Below are 16,564 nucleotides of genomic sequence, written 5' to 3'. Positions count from 1 at the left end.
AAAGAAAGAAAATGTGGTATATATCCACCATAGATTACTACTCAGCCATAAAACGGAACGAAATAATGGCCTTTGCATCAACTTGGATGGAGCTGGAGACCATTATTCTAAGTGAGATAACACAGGATGGAAAACCAAACCGTATGTTCTCACTTACAAGTGAGAGCTAAGCTATGGGGACGCAAAGGCATAGGAATGATAGAAGGGACTTGGGGACTTGCAGGAAAGGCTGGGAAGGGGGTGAGGGATGAAAGACCATACATTGGGTACAGTGTACATTGCTCAGGTGGCAGGTGCAGCAAAATCTCAGAAATCACCACTAAAGAACTCATCCATGTAACCAAAAACTACCTGTACCCCAAAAACTATTAAAATATATATTTTTTAAAAGAAAACAAAATATTGGTGAGTAAAACAAGGTCATCTTTGTATTCAAATACAACGACGAAGAAGAAAGCTCATAAAGCAGGCTGGTGGCTGCGAGGCACACAGGTGGCAGGTGTTGGGGGGAGGACCCTGAGGACACAGTCTCTCCTGGACTTCCGGAGAGCCGCACGTCCCTCCCTGGGAGACACTGTGGGCCTTTCTATGTGTCCCCTCACCTCTCTATCTTCTCTGGCTGTCTGGCCCTGAGCTGCCGTTCGTGTGAGAGAGGACTCGACATTCAGGGCCAGGAGGACACTGGGGCAGGGGACTGGCAGGCTGAGAGTGCTGGGGCTGCACAGGAAGCTGTCAGCTCAGAGCCGAGGCTGTGGACCAGGCTGCTTCTCAGAACTAAAGGCTCACAACCAACTACTGGCTAGACAAGGCTGGGAAATCACATTACAGAGTGCTGCTGTGACTCTGCGTGGACAGGAAGCCGAACTCACAGCCAAGAGACCAGGACATCGGGCAGCAAATCTAGGAAGGGTCTGGGCAGCAACTGCGGGACCCTAGCCACAAGAAAAGACTTTGACAGGGGACCAAAGACTGGCTGAAGAGGGAATGCCTAAATTTTGTGTGCCAAGTGCAGGCCTCAAGGCCTGGGTTGACAGGTAGAGGGAAGCACTAAATGGCCTGGGGTGTGACAGACTGTGTGCAAGGCAGTTCCTTAGAGCAGGCGCAGAACTCGCCACATTGCAACTACCTGTGGACTGACTGCAAACAGCAGCTTGTGCTCGTGGGGAAAAGAACGGTTCAAGGCTCTTCTGTGCCACTTACTAGCTCGGGAGAGTTACTTAGCCTCTGAAAGTCTCAGTTTTCTCATCTTTAAAATAGGGATAATGACACCTACCTCATCTGGTAGTGGTGAACGTGTGAACTCAGTGATGTAAGGGATGTTAAAACACTTCAGCACTTGGCCTGGCCCTGTTGAAAGTGCTCCACAAAAGCTAGACATGATTACTAATTTAACATTCATTGAGACCAGCCTGGCCAACATGATGAAACCCCATCTCTACTAAAAAATATTAAAATTAGGCCGGGCACAGTGGCTCATGCCTGTAATCCCAGCACTTTGGGAGGCCAAGGCAGGTGGATTACGAGGTCAGGAGTTCGAGACCAGCCTGGCCAACATGGTGAAACCCTGTCTCTACTAAAAAAACAAAAAATTAGCCAGGTGTGGTGGTGCACGCCTGCAATCCCAGCTACTCAGGAGGCTGAGGCAGGAGAGTCGCTTGAACCCAGGAGGCAGAGGTTGCAGTGAGCTGAGATTGTGCCACTGTGCTCCAGCCTAGGGGACAGAACGAAACTCTGTTCTGTCAAAAACAACAACAAAAAGTTTATTGAGTGTAGGCTGGGCACAGTGGGTCATGCCTGCAATCCCAGCACTTTGAGAGGCCGAGGTGTGTGGATCACCTGAGGTCAGGAGTTTGAGAACAGCCTGGCCAACATGGTGAAAACCCGTCTCTACTAAAAACACAAAAATAAGCCAGGTGCCTTGGCATGCACCTGTAATCCCAGTTACTCAGGAGGCTGAGGCAGGAGAATCACTTAAACCTGGGAGGCGCAGGTTGCAGTGAGCCAAGATTGCGCCATTGCACTCCAGCCTGGGCGACAGAGGGAGACTCCATCTCAAAAATAAATAAATAAATAAAGTTTATTGAGTGCTTATTATATGCCAGGTCTTATACTTTGTATAGAAGGTACAAAGATGAAAAGGTGCTTTCAGCAGGTCAAGGCTTCCAGGGGTGGGCAGAGGCTCCTACTTCCAATGAGCGATCACAGGTCAGTATGCTCATTAGCAGTGGAGGCAGGTACAGAATGCAGAAGGGGGAGGTGGGGAAAACAGCATTCAAATTTGCCTTGAAAAATCAGGGAAGGCCTCCAGGAGGAGACAAGACAGGAGTTGAGCCTGGAAAGCTGAATAGGAGGTTTTCCGGTAGACAAGTGGAGAAAGAGCAGTGTGGGTAGAAGCAGGAGCAAGTGCAAAGACTCAAGAAAAAAACCGAGTCACAAGAAAGCCTGCTGTGTTCTGGGAGTTCAAACAGTGAGCTGCAGTGCTGCTGTGGCTTAAAGGAGAGAGCTTGGGAGGAGAAATGAGGCTGGGCTGACAGATGGGACCAGAGCATAAAGGATTGTTTTATACTATGTTAAATAATTCAGATTTTACCCTGAGTGATGAGAAGCCACTAAAGAATTTTAAGTAAGGGAGTGATGGACAAGTTTGTTTCATAAAAAGACCGCTCTTGCTGCTCTGGGTAGTGTGGATCAGCTATGGTCAGGAATGGCTGAAGGGAAACCAGTTGGGAGGCTAGCAAGAAGTGAGAGCCTGAACTAAGGAAGTCCAAATGGGGCTGGATTAGAGCAGATGGATGCTGAAGCAGGAAATCTGGCAAGAGACTGGGTGTTAAGAATGAGGCACAGGGCCTCGGGAATGTTAACACCCTTCTCCAGGACGGGGTCTTCAGAAATGTGAGCAGAGTCAGAGCGAAGCGAGAGTCCTGCTTTGGTCTCAGAGAACTTAAGGTGGAGCTCAGTATAAAGTCCTTGGCTGGACATGCAGATCTGGGGTCATGGGCCTGAGGGTGTAGCTTAGCCGGAAGTGGGGAATGTGCAGAGGGAGGAGAGAAGGCAGCATTGGATAGCCACAGAAAGCTATGGGAAATCCCAGCCAATGTGTGTACATCTACCGGAGAAAAGAGGACCTGTGAAGAAGACTGGAAAGAATCTTACACAGTCGTAGGAAGAGATCCAGGAAAGAGCAGTGTCACACAGCACAAAGGAGCGAAGCATGTCAGGATTACGGGAAAGGTCGATGATGTCAAATACTGTTGACAAGTCCAGTAAAGAAAAGACCGAAAGACTGAAATGTGACTACAGATGGTCCCCGGTGACTTCACAGAGGCATTTCTTTTTTTTTTCTTTTTTTCTTTTTTTGAGACAGAGTCTCACTGTGTCACCCAGGCTGGAGTGCAATGGTGTGATCTCAGCTCACTGCAACCTCTGCCTCCAGGGTTCAAGTGATTCTCCCCCCTCAGCCTCCTGAGTAGCTGGGATTATAGGCACCTGCCATCATACCTAGCTAATTTTTGTAGAGACAGGGTTTCACTATGTTGGCCAGGCTGGTCTTGAACTCCTGATCTCAGGTGATCCTGCCTTGGCCTCCCAAAGTGCTGGGATTACAAGCATGAGCCCCCGTGCCCAACCCACAGTGGGTATTTCTGCGATGACAGTGCATGCCAGACTACAATGGGTTGTGGAGTCAATGTGACATGAAGGGAGAAAACCCAGGGGACACTTGTGAGAAGCTTGACTAAAGGAGAAGACACAAGGTGTAATAGAGACTTCAGGTGGAAGGTTTAATTTTGTTTTTTAGTATGGGAAATACTTGAATGAGTATATATGCTAAGGAGAGGTGGCGCTTAAAGATTCAGAAAAAACTCAAGGCAAAAGAGAGGATAGTGGAGCAAGGTCCCAGAGAACACAGGAAGAAATGGGATCTCAATGACGTGCCCCTCTTCCTGAAACACTCTTAGCTTGCATCAGCAGAAACAGACTCTGAGACTCTGAGGTTTTCATGCAGCAGAATTACTGGGGAGGGATCTTAGGAACCAGCCTGGAGAGGGAGCAGAGGAGGCAGAACTGGGCCTCGTGGAAAAGGGGGTTGCTCAGGCATGGAGGTTTGTAGAGCATCCCAGGCAATGGAGGAAATTCTTTACTGATGGACTCCTTTTTCTTTTCAAAATGAGAAATTGTTGAGAAAGAGTGTTTGGGATCTCCAGAAGAGTGGAAATGGACTGGAATGACCTTGGATGACAGTAGGAATCACAAGCGGGGATTAGTGTGTACCCTGGAGGGTGTAACAAAGATCAGATGCCATAAACCTGTGGTGTCACCGTCTTCTGGGCTGAGTGATTTTTCCCCAGTTGGGCTCTGCATCCCAGAAGAGGAGGCTGAGGGTGAGGTTAACCCAAGGCGTAATTCTGGGCTTGTGGCCTACTCACTGCTCCTGTTGGGCACCTGTCTCCAGCTGGGACTAGGGGAAGAGGCTCCAGTTCGTGCCTCTACTTGAAGCTTCCTTTTCTCTCTCAGGGTTGCTATTTATTATTTCTTGGCCAGTGTACTGATCCAAAAGTTGAAAAAAAGCAGAGTACACATCAAACCATTCCCAGAATCAAACTTCAGGATGATTTAGAGATCAGTGAGTCAGATACATGTGGATTAAATTTTCCTCTAACTACATACTTGTTTAGAAAATCCTAGACTGGGACTTGGAAGTGATGGGTCCTATTTGGGACACCCAAGTTGCTATAAAAGGGTAAAATGTGTGTTCAGTTCCAGTCCCTGGATCATCAGGCAGGGTCTGAAAACCACTGTTTGAGACAGCATACATTCCCAGGACTGCAGACCACTGGACCAAACTTCTAGGAAACAAGACTTGTGCACCCTGGTAAGAACCCAAACCAAACCTTTAATGGGGCCAGCCTGGGGTGAAACTGGCCCTGCTTGGCTGGCTTCTGCTACAACCTTTCTAAGTGAGGGCAGCCTTGAGGCCACAAAACAAAGGCCAAAATGGCCTCAAGGACAGTAAACTCAAGGTAAGTTTGGATAACTTCTTTAGGCCAAAAAAGGAGGAACCCCAGGTTAGAGGGCAGGTACTTTCCTGGAATAAATTAGTTGGAAAGTATGAAAATATGGAGAAGAAAAGAGCAACATTTTATCAGGGTCCAAAAAAAAGAGTCAAAAGACCCAAGTCACTCTGGTTCTGTGATTTTAAAGAAGTCACTTCCCCTTGAGGTTTTGGCAGCCTCTGCTGAAAATGTAAAGGTTTGGATTTGATGATTACTCATCTTTTATCTTCTGATCTTACTTATCTAGTTTTACGTCCTTTATGCTCAATTTAAACTCTTCCATGCTCTGCCTCTCCCATGTCCATTTTTCTTCTTCCCAAGGGGCATGAAAGTATTTGGTAAGCTAAAAGATGTTGGCCTTCTCTTTCTGGTTCTTGCTCAAACCCTAGTTGATTCTCCAAGCTGTCAGTAAACCATCCATCGATTCATTCATTCATTCATTAACGCCAATTTCCCTCCGCCACTCTAACTGGAGCTGAGCAATTAGACACACAGTAACCTTGTGCGCAAGAAGATAAGAAGTCTACCAGGGACTCCAGGGGCCAAAAAATTGGGCAAAAATTAGGCAAGGGGTGGGCCCACTTGGACCCCACACTTCTTCCTAATCAGTCAGCAAAGGGAGAGGTCTCTTTTTCCAGCCCTCTCTTCCCCTGCTCATCCTTTGGTGAAAGGAAAGAATGACCCACATTGTGACTCCATGGCGAGAATGGAGAGGGGAGAGAAATACACAAGGGTGATGAGGCTTTGTGTCAGGTGGCAGTAGCTGGCAGCTCTCCCTGCCTTGATCTCGGGGCCACATTCTCTCAAAGGAATGATGGTGGGAGGGGAGCCAGGAAGAGATCCTTGAAATGGAACGCTGGAGTGCTCAGGATGGACCGGGCTCCACAACAGCTGTCCTGCAGATGGGAAAGAGCATTTGAATCTTGAGTTTATATTTCTAGAAAAACTCCCCCTCCCACTCTTTGCTGTATTATGGGGTTTTTGTGAGGTTTAGAAAAATAAACAGAATCTAACCATAACTGTCTGAAAGTGCTAAATTACCAAGAAAGACATAACAGATTAGCAGTGCAAACTGAGCCTGGGTGGGAGACGGCCAGCACACAGGGGATCCGAGAATGACCCATAGGATGGTGGTTTCTCTGCTCTCCTTCCTGCTCCAGAATGAGCTGCCTCCACACACTGCAGCCTCTCTGGTGGTTCTGAAGGCTGAGTTGCATTGTCCAGAGAGCCTGAGGTTTAGAAATGGGGGACCATGTCCACTTTCAAACCAGCAACACCCTCACACTTGAACAGTTCTGGCTCATGCCATCAAGTCGATGTCTGGCTTGTAGGTAGGACTGCTCCTGTCACCCTGGTTGGGGGTGAAGCTCTTTTCTGTTTCTAGAAACAACCTTCTCAGATGAACCTGGAGGGCATTACGTTAAATGTAATAAGCCAGGGATAGAAAGATAAAGACTGGATGGTCTCACTTATAGGTGGAGTGTAAGAAAGTCCTAACTCATAGAAACAGAGTAAAATGGTGGATCCCAGAGACTGCCGGGCTGGGAAATTGAGGAGATATTGATCAAAGAACACAAAACTTCAGTTAGACAGGAGGAATATATTCAGGAGACCTATTGTACATCAGGGCAACTACAGTTCATAAAAATATAGCTTATATTTTAAAATTGCTCAGAGAGTAGATTTTATGTGTTCTTACCACCATTAAATAAGGATGTGAAACAATACATATGTTCAAGAGTTTGAATTAGCCATGCTGCCTGTCATATATATAAAAACATCAAGTTACATGTCATAAATAGGCATAATTTTTACTTGTCAATTTTTTTAAAAAATAAGCTTTTTAAAAAAGAAACAAAACAAAAAACCTTCTTTATCTTTTCCCCAGGAATGTGGGAGGGTGTTTAGGGAGGTTAATGATTCAAAACTCCCAGAATGTTGAAATTGAAAGGATCTTAGAATATGGCCCCCATCCTTCCTTTACAAATAAGTGAACTGAGGCTCACAGGGAGGAAGCAAATGCCCAAGATCCCCCAGCTGGTAAATGGCAGAGCTGGGACTAGAACCCGGGTCTCCTGAATCTCCACAGATGCACATTCTGTAGCAGCTACTTCCAGGCCTTCCATCCAACTCCCCAATTCCCCTTGCCTTGTTATTTTTCATTGGGTTGTGCCCAGTGAATTTATATCCTTTAGGCCAGTCTGTAATTATAACTTCTATGATTTTGAAGTTCTCATATCTGAACTTTAAGGTCTCCTCAGCTCAGGTCAGTAGCTTACCTTTTTTTGAGCCCATACTATTTGTCAGGCACCAGGAACTCAAAAGTAAAGACGGCACAGTGCCTGTTTTTAACGACTGATTTTAAAGACTGATGGCTGGGAGCAGTGGCTCATGCCTGTAATGCCAGTACTTTGAGAGGCTGAAGTGGGCGGATCACCTGAGTCAGGAGTTCGAGACCAGCCTAGACAACATGGTGAAACCCTGTCTTTACTAATAATACAAAAATTAGCTGGGTGTGGTGGCGCATACCTGTAATCCTAGCTACTTGGGAGGCTGAAGCAGGAGAATCGCTTGAACTCGGGAGGCGGAGGTTGCAGTGAGCTAAGACTGCACTGTTGCATTGTAGCCTGGGTGACAGAGTGAGACTCCTTCACGCCTGTAATCCCAGCACTTTGGGAGGCCGAGGCAGGTGGATCACCTGAGGTCAGGAGATCGAGACTATCCTGGCAAATATGGTGAAACCCTGTATCTATTTAAAAATACTAAAAAGATTAGCTGGGTGTGGTGGCACATTCCTGTAATCCCAGCTTTCTGGAGGCTGAGGCAGGAGAATTGTTTGAACCTGGGAGGTGGAGGTTGCAGTGAGCTAAGATCCTGCCACTGCACTCCAGCCTGGGTGACAGCAAGATTCCGTCTCAAAAAAAAAAAAAAAAAAAAGACTGACATGCAGCCACAGAGGAGCTTCTGGAGTTCTTTCTGACCAACACCCTGAACTCCTACTGCTAACTCAACCTATGGCCCTATTACATCTTCAGAATGTGTGCAGGGTAGGTTAGGAAGTTACCAAGTTAAGCTACAGTCTGTAAGGCACTGTTCTGTGTTCTGGAAGAGAGACCTCCCTACCCTCCAGTAGAGATGTGAAAGATTGGCTTCTAGTTTACTAACAGATGTAGGGCAGATGACTGGGCTTTGAATTATAGCTCCACAATTTATCAGCAATGAGACCACAGGCAAATTACATCATCTTTCTGGGCCTCAGCTTCCTCTGAAATGAGGATAACAAAGCCCACCTTATAAGGCTGTTATGAAAATCAAACAAAATTTGATTTTCACAGGAGAACTTAAAAATACTACTTGCTTTCCTTTCTCTTCAGTTCTGGTCTTATGTGACTGTGTGTTACTCAGAGTGTGATGATCACTGAAGATTTCAATGTGTATTAGTCTGTTCTCACGTTGTTAATAAAGACATACCGGAGACTGGGTAATTTATAAAGGAAAGAGGTTTAATGACTCACAGTTCCACGTGGCTGGGGAGCCCTCACAATCATGGAGGAAGGTGAATGACAAAGTCATGTCTTAAGTGGTGGCAGGCAAGGGAGCTTGTGTAGGGGAACTCCCTTTATAAAGCCATCAGATCTCAGGAGACTTACTCGCTATCATGAGAACAGCACAAGAAACACCTTCCCCCATGATTCAATTACCTCCCACAAGGTGGGAATTATGGGAGCTACAATTCAAGAAGAGATTTGGGTGGAGACACAGACAAACCATGTCACAATGCTTTGTGGAGAGACTGTTTCACTGCTCTCCTCTTCCAATCACAGAAAGGGGGGATGGCTGGCCACCCTCTCCCTTGTAAATGTGACCTCCCACTTCAAGTCTGCCTACTGTAGATCCTGATCTTGGCTCAGGATGACACCCCTTCCTGCAGGCTCAACTCCCTCCCTTGGCATCCACCATTGCAAAAGGATGAGCTGCCCTAATCTGAGCCACACTCAGATTTTCTTTCTTTTGAAGAAAGAAGAGTGAAGGGAAGTCATGGGGGAGACGCGCTACTCCTTGATGCATCATGAAAGACACACAGATTGAATGTCAGAAGACAGGCTGGAAACCGAGCCCTTCCTCCACATCTGTGTCATCCTAGCCCTACTGAGCCTCAGTTTCCTGATCTGTGAGAAGGGAACACAAAAGCTGTTTCATTTACTTGCTGTGAAGATTAAATTTGAAAAGATGAATAGTCATAACAAAGAGGAAAGTATTAACACTACGTGGATGCTACTATACCATCATCATCTCTTCTCCTGTTCCCCGACACATCTCAAGTGAGAGCAGGCCCAGGCCAAACCTGCAGAAATTCAGTTTCATTTGCTAAGCAGCAGTCCCACTCAGTGCTCTCCAGCTGGTAAGGGCAGGGCCCTCCTCTTGCCACCTGAGCTGTGGGAGGCAGGGGGTAAAAGGCCAGTCCCAGAACGGGAACCATGGAGCTGTCTCCTTCTCCCTCTATCTCTAGGGGAGTGCTCTTGGCAAGGAGCAATTCTGTTCCAAAGGCAAATGCCCAAGGTGAAATCCATCACAGGGGCCCTGGACTGGGATAAGATAGAAGAAAGTAAATCAAGTCTCTCGGAGATAAGAAGACAGCCTGGAGTGTTTAAAAAATGCAGCTTGGCCAGCTGCCCACTTTTGTGAAGTTTTAAAGCAGAGGACTACGCTAGGTAGGAAGGAACCCAGATCCCATCCCCCATTTAAAAAAAGGGAGGATCCCTGATATGGGGCTTCTCTCTTCTCTCTCCCTCTTACCACAAGTCCCAGCCCAAAAGGAGCAAAAGGCATTTTTAATGAATCTCTTCAATGTATCTCTCAGCAAGCAGAGATACATGGAGGCTGTCCATCGGCATCATAGACTAAGGACAAGGGTTCTAGGGTCACGCAGTCTGGGTTCTAATCCTGACCTTACACCATACGTGTAGTCTTAAACAAGCTACTTTATCTCTATGAACCGCAGTTTCTAACAGGGATAATATTATGCTACCTTATAGAACTGTTTTGAAGATTAAATACGGGATAATTATTATAGAGCATTTACTACAGTGGCACGCAGAAAGTGTGTAAGCAATAGTGTTATGGCTATTTATAAGATCTGTAAGAGACTGGGGAAGCCAATGCCTCTCTAACTTCCTTCTCATCCCATTTGTATAGTCATTTATTTAAAATTCTCTGAAAGGTATTCCCCAAAACAAATCTGGTAGCATCAGTCTCATGTATTGAACATTATTGAACAGTGGACTTTTTTCTTGCCATTATGTCCCATTTGTAACCTATGACCATACCTGTCCTACCCACTACCTCTCCAAAAATTTCTATGTTTAAGTGCATGCCTGACTGGCTGAGCCTAGAACATTTACAAAGAGGCATTTAACCACACTCAGGTCATGAAGGGAAGAAAACCGGTAACAGCCACCTGGAGTCCCAAAAGAGAGATGTGGGGAGGCAAGGGAATAATGACTTAGACAGGAGGTCCCTCAGTCAGAGGGGAGGACTCCACATCTGAAAGAAGACCTTCGTATCCCTCAAAGTCCCCCTTACCTTATCTTCATCTTTCCCTTTATTCGTTATCAATAAGTCACACAGTTTTACATGTGCCTGGGCTTGGCATGTGATGGGAGGATTTTATATCTTGGTCTCCGATCTAAAGCTATCAGCAGGATGGATGTAGTGGCTCACACTTGTAATCCCAGCACTTTGGGAAGCCAAGGTAGGTGGATCACCTGAGGTCAGGGGTTCGAGACCAGCCTGGCCAACATGGCCAAACCCAGTGGCTACTAAAAATACAAAAATTAGTCAGGCTTGGTGGTGTGCACCTATAATTCCAGCTACTCAGGAGGCTGGGGCAGGAGAATCACTTGAACCCAGGAGGTAGAGGTTGCAGTGAGCAGAGATTGTGCCACTGCACTCCAGCTTGGGACAGAGTGAGACTCTGTCCCAAAAACAAAACAGAATAAAACAAAAAATAAATAAAAATAAAGCTACCAACAGTCTAATCAGACAGGGAACCAAGAAACCTGGGGTATCTCAGGGAGTCTGGGAACCTGGCCATCTTACCATGGAACTCACGGTAGAGGTAAGATGGGTTCATGGCAGGGAAAGAGAAGCAAACACTGAAGTTCCCTGGAAGGGAGAAGGCAAAAGCCTCTGGCCGCAGCAGGAGGCTTTACAGCTTCCTGAGCAAGGAAATTGCATGATGAACATGTGAACATGGTATGTGGGGTGGGCGGGCCAGACCAGGAGCCCATATTGAGCGTGAAGGAGCGTGGGACCCAGGTTTGACCTTGTCTCAGCCTCACAGCAGCTGCGTGAGTGGCACTGGGTAAGCTGTTTGACCTCTCTCTTAGTTTCTCATTTGGAATAATAAAGCCTGACTTCTAGGTTTGTCATGAAGCTGTGAGGTGATATAGGCAGGTCACTTTGTGCAAATGCAGGGTTCTAGTGACTGGAGTGGTATGCTGGGGAGATGGGCACTGCAGGAAGGGAGCCCACCTGGGGACGAGTGAGACTGCATGGCCAGGCAGGCTGGTGGGGACAACGGTAGCTAGAGTAGGGGAAGCCTTTGACCTTCTTCACTGTACGGCTCTCCTCCAGCTGCCCACGGGTTCTAGGGGCTGCATAAAGAGTCTCGTAGACTTAAACCCTCTCTTGGCCTAAAACCCACAGTAAGAGGCAGACAGCCAAGAAGATCCGGGAGTGACAGAACATGAGTGGATATACAAATAGACAAGATTAACAATTCCCACTGTATACACAAGAGGCTTTGCTAACACCCGGCCAATTAGAAAACTAATCTAAACAGCCACTGGCTTCCAGTCTCCTAGGAGCTCTCCAGCAGCTGTTCGCAGCTCCCAGCAAGTGCCCTGAGGCTTCTCCTTGGGTCTCTGGTCCCCACTTGAGCCTCAAGGGCTCCTCAAGAGCAAAGGATTGTGTCACTTCCCTTCCCTTTCCCTGAACTCCCTCTCGGGTCCTGCCGCTGTTGTTACGGGGGCTCCCTCCATGTCACCGCCTCTGAGAAGCCTTCCCTGGCACCCCCAAACAGAGGGACCATTACAGCACTTCCAGGTTAGTGCCATTCATCAGGGGGCACGTACACCAAGAGGGTAAGAGCAAAGCCTTTGAAGTCTGGCAAACTGGAGTTTAAAACTCCTAGATCTCTCACTGTTGTGCTCTTTCTGACACCCTGTTCCCTCACCTAAAAAGAGGAGAATAATGATAAAAAGCAGGCTGGATGTGGTGGCTCACACCTGTAATCCCAGGACTTTTGGAGGCCGAGGCGGGCAAATCGCTTGAGATCAGGCATTCAAGACCAGCCTGACCAACATGGTGGAATGCCACCTCTACTGAAAATACAAAAAATTAGCCAGGCATGGTGGCGGGTGCCTGTAATCCCAGCTACTCAGGAGGCTGAGGCAGGAGAATCACTTGAACCACTGCACACCAGCCTAGGCAACAGAGCGAGACTCCGTCACAAAAAAAGGAAAAGAAATTCAAAGCAAATATGTATATACAGGTGTATATATGGGGGTGTGTGTGTGTGTATATAGATAAGAAAATATATATATAAAAAACAAGCTAGCACAGGTCCCTGCACACTGTAAGTATTCTGTGCATTGCTTTTGCCATCATTATTACTATTGTACTGCTACTACTATTATAATTGTCATTATTGCTGTCTCTGAGTTACCTGAGGGCCAAAAACAACTTTGACTTAGGGCCACGTAGTGTCTAACATGGTCCCTGATGGTCTCTGTCTCCCGGTCTCCACGCCCTTGTGTAAACCCCTCCCCTGCAGCGTGGGTGGAACCTGGGACTTGCTCCTAATCCACAGAATATGGCAAAGGCAATGGGATGTCACTTCCTTCTTCAGGTCACAAAAGATTGTGACTTCCATCCTGTTGGCCGACCCTCTCTCCAACCTTCTCAGCTTGCATATTCCATGAAACAAGCTGCCATATTGGCAAGGACCACATGGCAAGGAATTGAGAGCATCCTCTGGCCAGCAGCAAGCTAGGAACCGAGGCCCGCAGTCCAACAACCCTCGAGGGACTGAATTCTGCCAACAGGCTTGTGAACTTGGATGTGGATCCTTCCCCAAGTGAGCCTTCAGAGGAGATGCCAACCCTGGCCAAAACTTTGGTTACAGCCTGTGAGCGATTCTAAAGCAAAGGAGCTGGCTAAGTTTTGTGCCCTGACTCTGGCCCACAGAAACTGAGATAATAAAAGAGTATTGTTTTGAACCATGATGTATTATGCATTTGTGACACAGAAATAGATAGCCAACACGTCCTCTCCGTCTTCCTAGCTCAGCACTTGGCATACGGAGTGGAAGTCAAGTGCCAGTTGAGTGTATGAATGAATGAATGACGATGGTTTCAGGTAAACTCATCAGGACCTAAGAAAGGCCTAGACAGGGTAGATCCAAAGAGAGAGCTCTTTCCCAGCACGCACTGCCTGTATCTTGTGTCTTCTCTCCCTCTCTTATAACTCTAGGTCCCCCCTCCCTTCTTTAGTCCTCAGGACCTTGCTCTCCTCCTGGTTCCTGCATTTAGTCATTCTCTCTGAATTTTTATTTTCCTCCTTAAAAAAAAAAAAAAAATCCAGGTCTCTCTAAAATATCTGACCCTGGTGAATTGGAATAATTTTTGATGGAAAGCAGTCTTGTCCAGAAAGGCTCTTACCCACCCTGCTCAGGAATGTGGTTGCTACAGATATTAAAACAGACCTGCAGGCATCTGCAGTGAGAGGGGAGCTCGTGCCAGCAATGACCTCAGCCTGCACAGCAGGCTCTTACCTAGGAAAAGCTGCTGTGTGGAGCTGGATCACAATAGAGCCCTTCCTTCTCCAAACTCTTCCCCTTCCAGTTATCCCAGGCTGCAACCCCTAGTTTAATGCCTGAGACACACTTTTCCACCCAAGCCTGGGACCAAAAGTCAAGGGCGGTGCCACCAGGCTTGCAAGAGAGGATGCTGTGGGTTTCACTGTCCCTTCACATTTAAGTGGCTTTGGCCGAAGAATGTGGGCCTCACTCTGCCAGCCCCCTTTCCTCTCCTCTTCTCCTGACTCTATGCCTCCCACTCTTGGCAGCTCCAAGGGATCCTGCTCAGGCTGAGAGGTATCAGGCTTCATTTCTTCTGCAAGAGGCACCTTCCCAGGGAAGGCCAGAAGTCTTAGGGTGGAAACCGGAGCCTGGGACCCTGCATGGTAAGGCTCCCCACTGTGTGGCTGAGCTTGTATTTGGGCTTGGATCTTGCTCTGCTTAATTCAGCTCCCATTGTTGAATCTGAACCTGGCTAAGGCTAAGTAGAAACTTGTGTCAATTTTTGGACTTCCCTCTTCCATTGGGAAACTCAGAGAACTAGGAATATCCCAGGTATAATCTACTCCAGCCTCCAAACTCAGCAACCTATGCCTGATAACCACAGTAATTACCACAACAGCTAACGTTTGCCTAACATATTCTTGTATGAAAAGTACTTTTACACATGCTATTTTTCATAAGAATTCTACAATGTTTTTAGCCCCATTTAACAAAGGAATAAACTGTGGCACAGAGATAGTAAGTGGAATTTTCCCAGTTATGTGGTGAGCAAGCAGTAGAAGGGGAACCGACACCAGGGCCTGTTGACGCATAAACAGTCCAGTCTTCTTTCCAAGACTGCCCACTCTCCCAAATCTGTAAGGCTCATTTTCCTCTAACTTTGCATTTCATTTATATGTTGATCACTTTGTGCTCACATTATATTGTCCAATTCCTGCTCCTTCCGCCATTCCCCCACGCCAGCCTCTGGAGCACTGGGCCAAGCAGCTTTATGCAGATCAGCAATGGATTGACCACTGGCCTTCAAGTCTGGAGATCCAGGTTTTAAGTTCTGGCTCTGCCACTGATGAGGGGTGTGACTTTGAGGCGGTTACCTCAGTTTTCCAAGATGAAGGTGATAAATTCCGTGATCATTGGAGTCACTTTTAGCCCTAGAACTATGATCCTTTTATGTAATTCCTGGTTGGGCTCCCTCTTGGGGAGGAACAATTTTCCAAGTCAATGGGAAATTCACTCTTGCACTATGAATGCCATCCGGAGCTTGGGCGCTGAGAAGGGTGAGAATTTAGCTAACTGCTCCAGAGATGATAGGAGGTCCCTGTCCCCACCTCTGCCTGAATAGGTCCCTTCATTCCTGGCTTCTTTAATCTGTCCTTCTGCAACACGCTGTGACCTCTTTTGGGTAGGATTATAAGCTCCCAAAGGCCTCGGGTCTTGATCATCTTTGACCAGTGATTATTGCCCAACCCAGTACCAGACAGGCTGGCACTTCCCTGATCTCCTCAGGATGTCTGTGAGCCCAGGCTGAAGGTTATTCACAATCCCCAGTGCTAGGGAGACCCAGGGCCCCCTCCCCACAGCTGCTCCCGGCTGTCTGGCTGAACAATGCTGATCCTGTCAGGTCTCTCGGCTGAGCCTTCCTGCCGTGGGTATTCGGGTTGCAGTATTAACTGGAGGCATCTCAGCTGCTTCCTGTTCCTTGAGTCTCAACACAGATTCCTGCGCAAAGACAATCAGCCTGGCTCTGCATTGACCAGAGCCCCCAGCAGTTGGGGTTGGGGCAGGAAAGATGAAAGAGCTTTGCCATCATCTCAGAGCAAGGAGTCAAACCTCCTCGGCCGGAAGGGACCCCAGGCACCAAGTGCCCCTTGGACACTGCTCCCAGACATGTCAGCCAGGCACAGGGATGGGATTGTAGCTCAGCTCTCAATCTTTGGGAAGGTAACTCTGCAGCCTCCTAGGTCACTTCTGTAAGGACAAAAATCTGTTAACAACTCTGCTCTCTGCAGCCAAACCACTTGTACAAACTACTGGTATTATTTGTACCAGTGTGAACTCCCCACCTCAGCAAGGCGCAGCCTCCTGCCTGTCTCCCCTGCTCACTGTCCTCTCCATTATGAAGCAAGTGCTGTCCCCACACTCATATGTCCTTCCTCATTTCCACCGCCACTCCAGTCTTTTGTTGGCATCACACCTCTGCTATGAGACTTATTGTCTCCTAAAACTGCTGTGACTGATGCCATGAGACTCTAGCTAGGCTATGCATTCTCATTTGCTTTTCTTCCAGATTTCTTTTCTCTTTTGAGACAGAGTCTCGATTTGTCATCCAGGCTGGAGAGCAATGATGTGATCTATGCTCAATGCAACCTCTACCTCCTAGGATCAAGCGATTCTCATGCCTCAGCCTCCCAAATTGAGTAGCTGGGACTACAGGTGTGTGCCACCATGCCCTGCTATTTTTAGGAGAGACAAGGTTTCGCTGTGTTGACCAGCCTGGTCTCAAACTCCTGGCCTCAAGAGATCCACCTGCCTCGGCCTCCCAAAGTGCTGGGATTACAGGCATGAGCCACCGTGCCTGGCCTTTTCCCAGATTTCTAAATACTAAGTGCTTACCTGACAATTTTTGCCTATGTAGTGACCTTTGTATATT

The 16,564-nt window shown here is 47.4% G+C and overlaps 3 long non-coding RNA genes across 3 annotated transcripts in view; 2 read left to right on the top strand and 1 right to left on the bottom strand.

Annotated features, from left to right (window-relative positions):
• The window catches only part of LOC119470190, an 8,508-nt gene extending 2,731 nt beyond the window's left edge, over positions 1-5,777 (top strand). Inside the window, exons 2-3 of the long non-coding RNA XR_005199067.1 lie at positions 4,756-4,870; positions 5,690-5,777. This is a non-coding gene — a long non-coding RNA (uncharacterized LOC119470190). The remainder of the gene's footprint in view (positions 1-4,755; positions 4,871-5,689) is intronic.
• LOC108300702 overlaps positions 5,258-16,564 on the bottom strand; it is a 12,005-nt gene continuing 698 nt past the window's right edge. The window contains exon 2 of the long non-coding RNA XR_001823553.2: positions 5,258-5,947. This is a non-coding gene — a long non-coding RNA (uncharacterized LOC108300702). The remainder of the gene's footprint in view (positions 5,948-16,564) is intronic.
• On the top strand, positions 11,983-13,339 carry LOC119470188. The gene is made up of 2 exons (XR_005199066.1): positions 11,983-12,158; positions 12,964-13,339. It is a non-coding gene; the product is annotated as an uncharacterized LOC119470188 (long non-coding RNA).

The sequence above is a fragment of the Cebus imitator genome, unplaced genomic scaffold (assembly GCF_001604975.1).
Source record: "Cebus imitator isolate Cc_AM_T3 unplaced genomic scaffold, Cebus_imitator-1.0 Scaffold0, whole genome shotgun sequence".
NCBI lineage: Eukaryota > Metazoa > Chordata > Mammalia > Primates > Cebidae > Cebus > Cebus imitator.
This window is presented reverse-complemented; position numbering and strand designations above follow the sequence as displayed.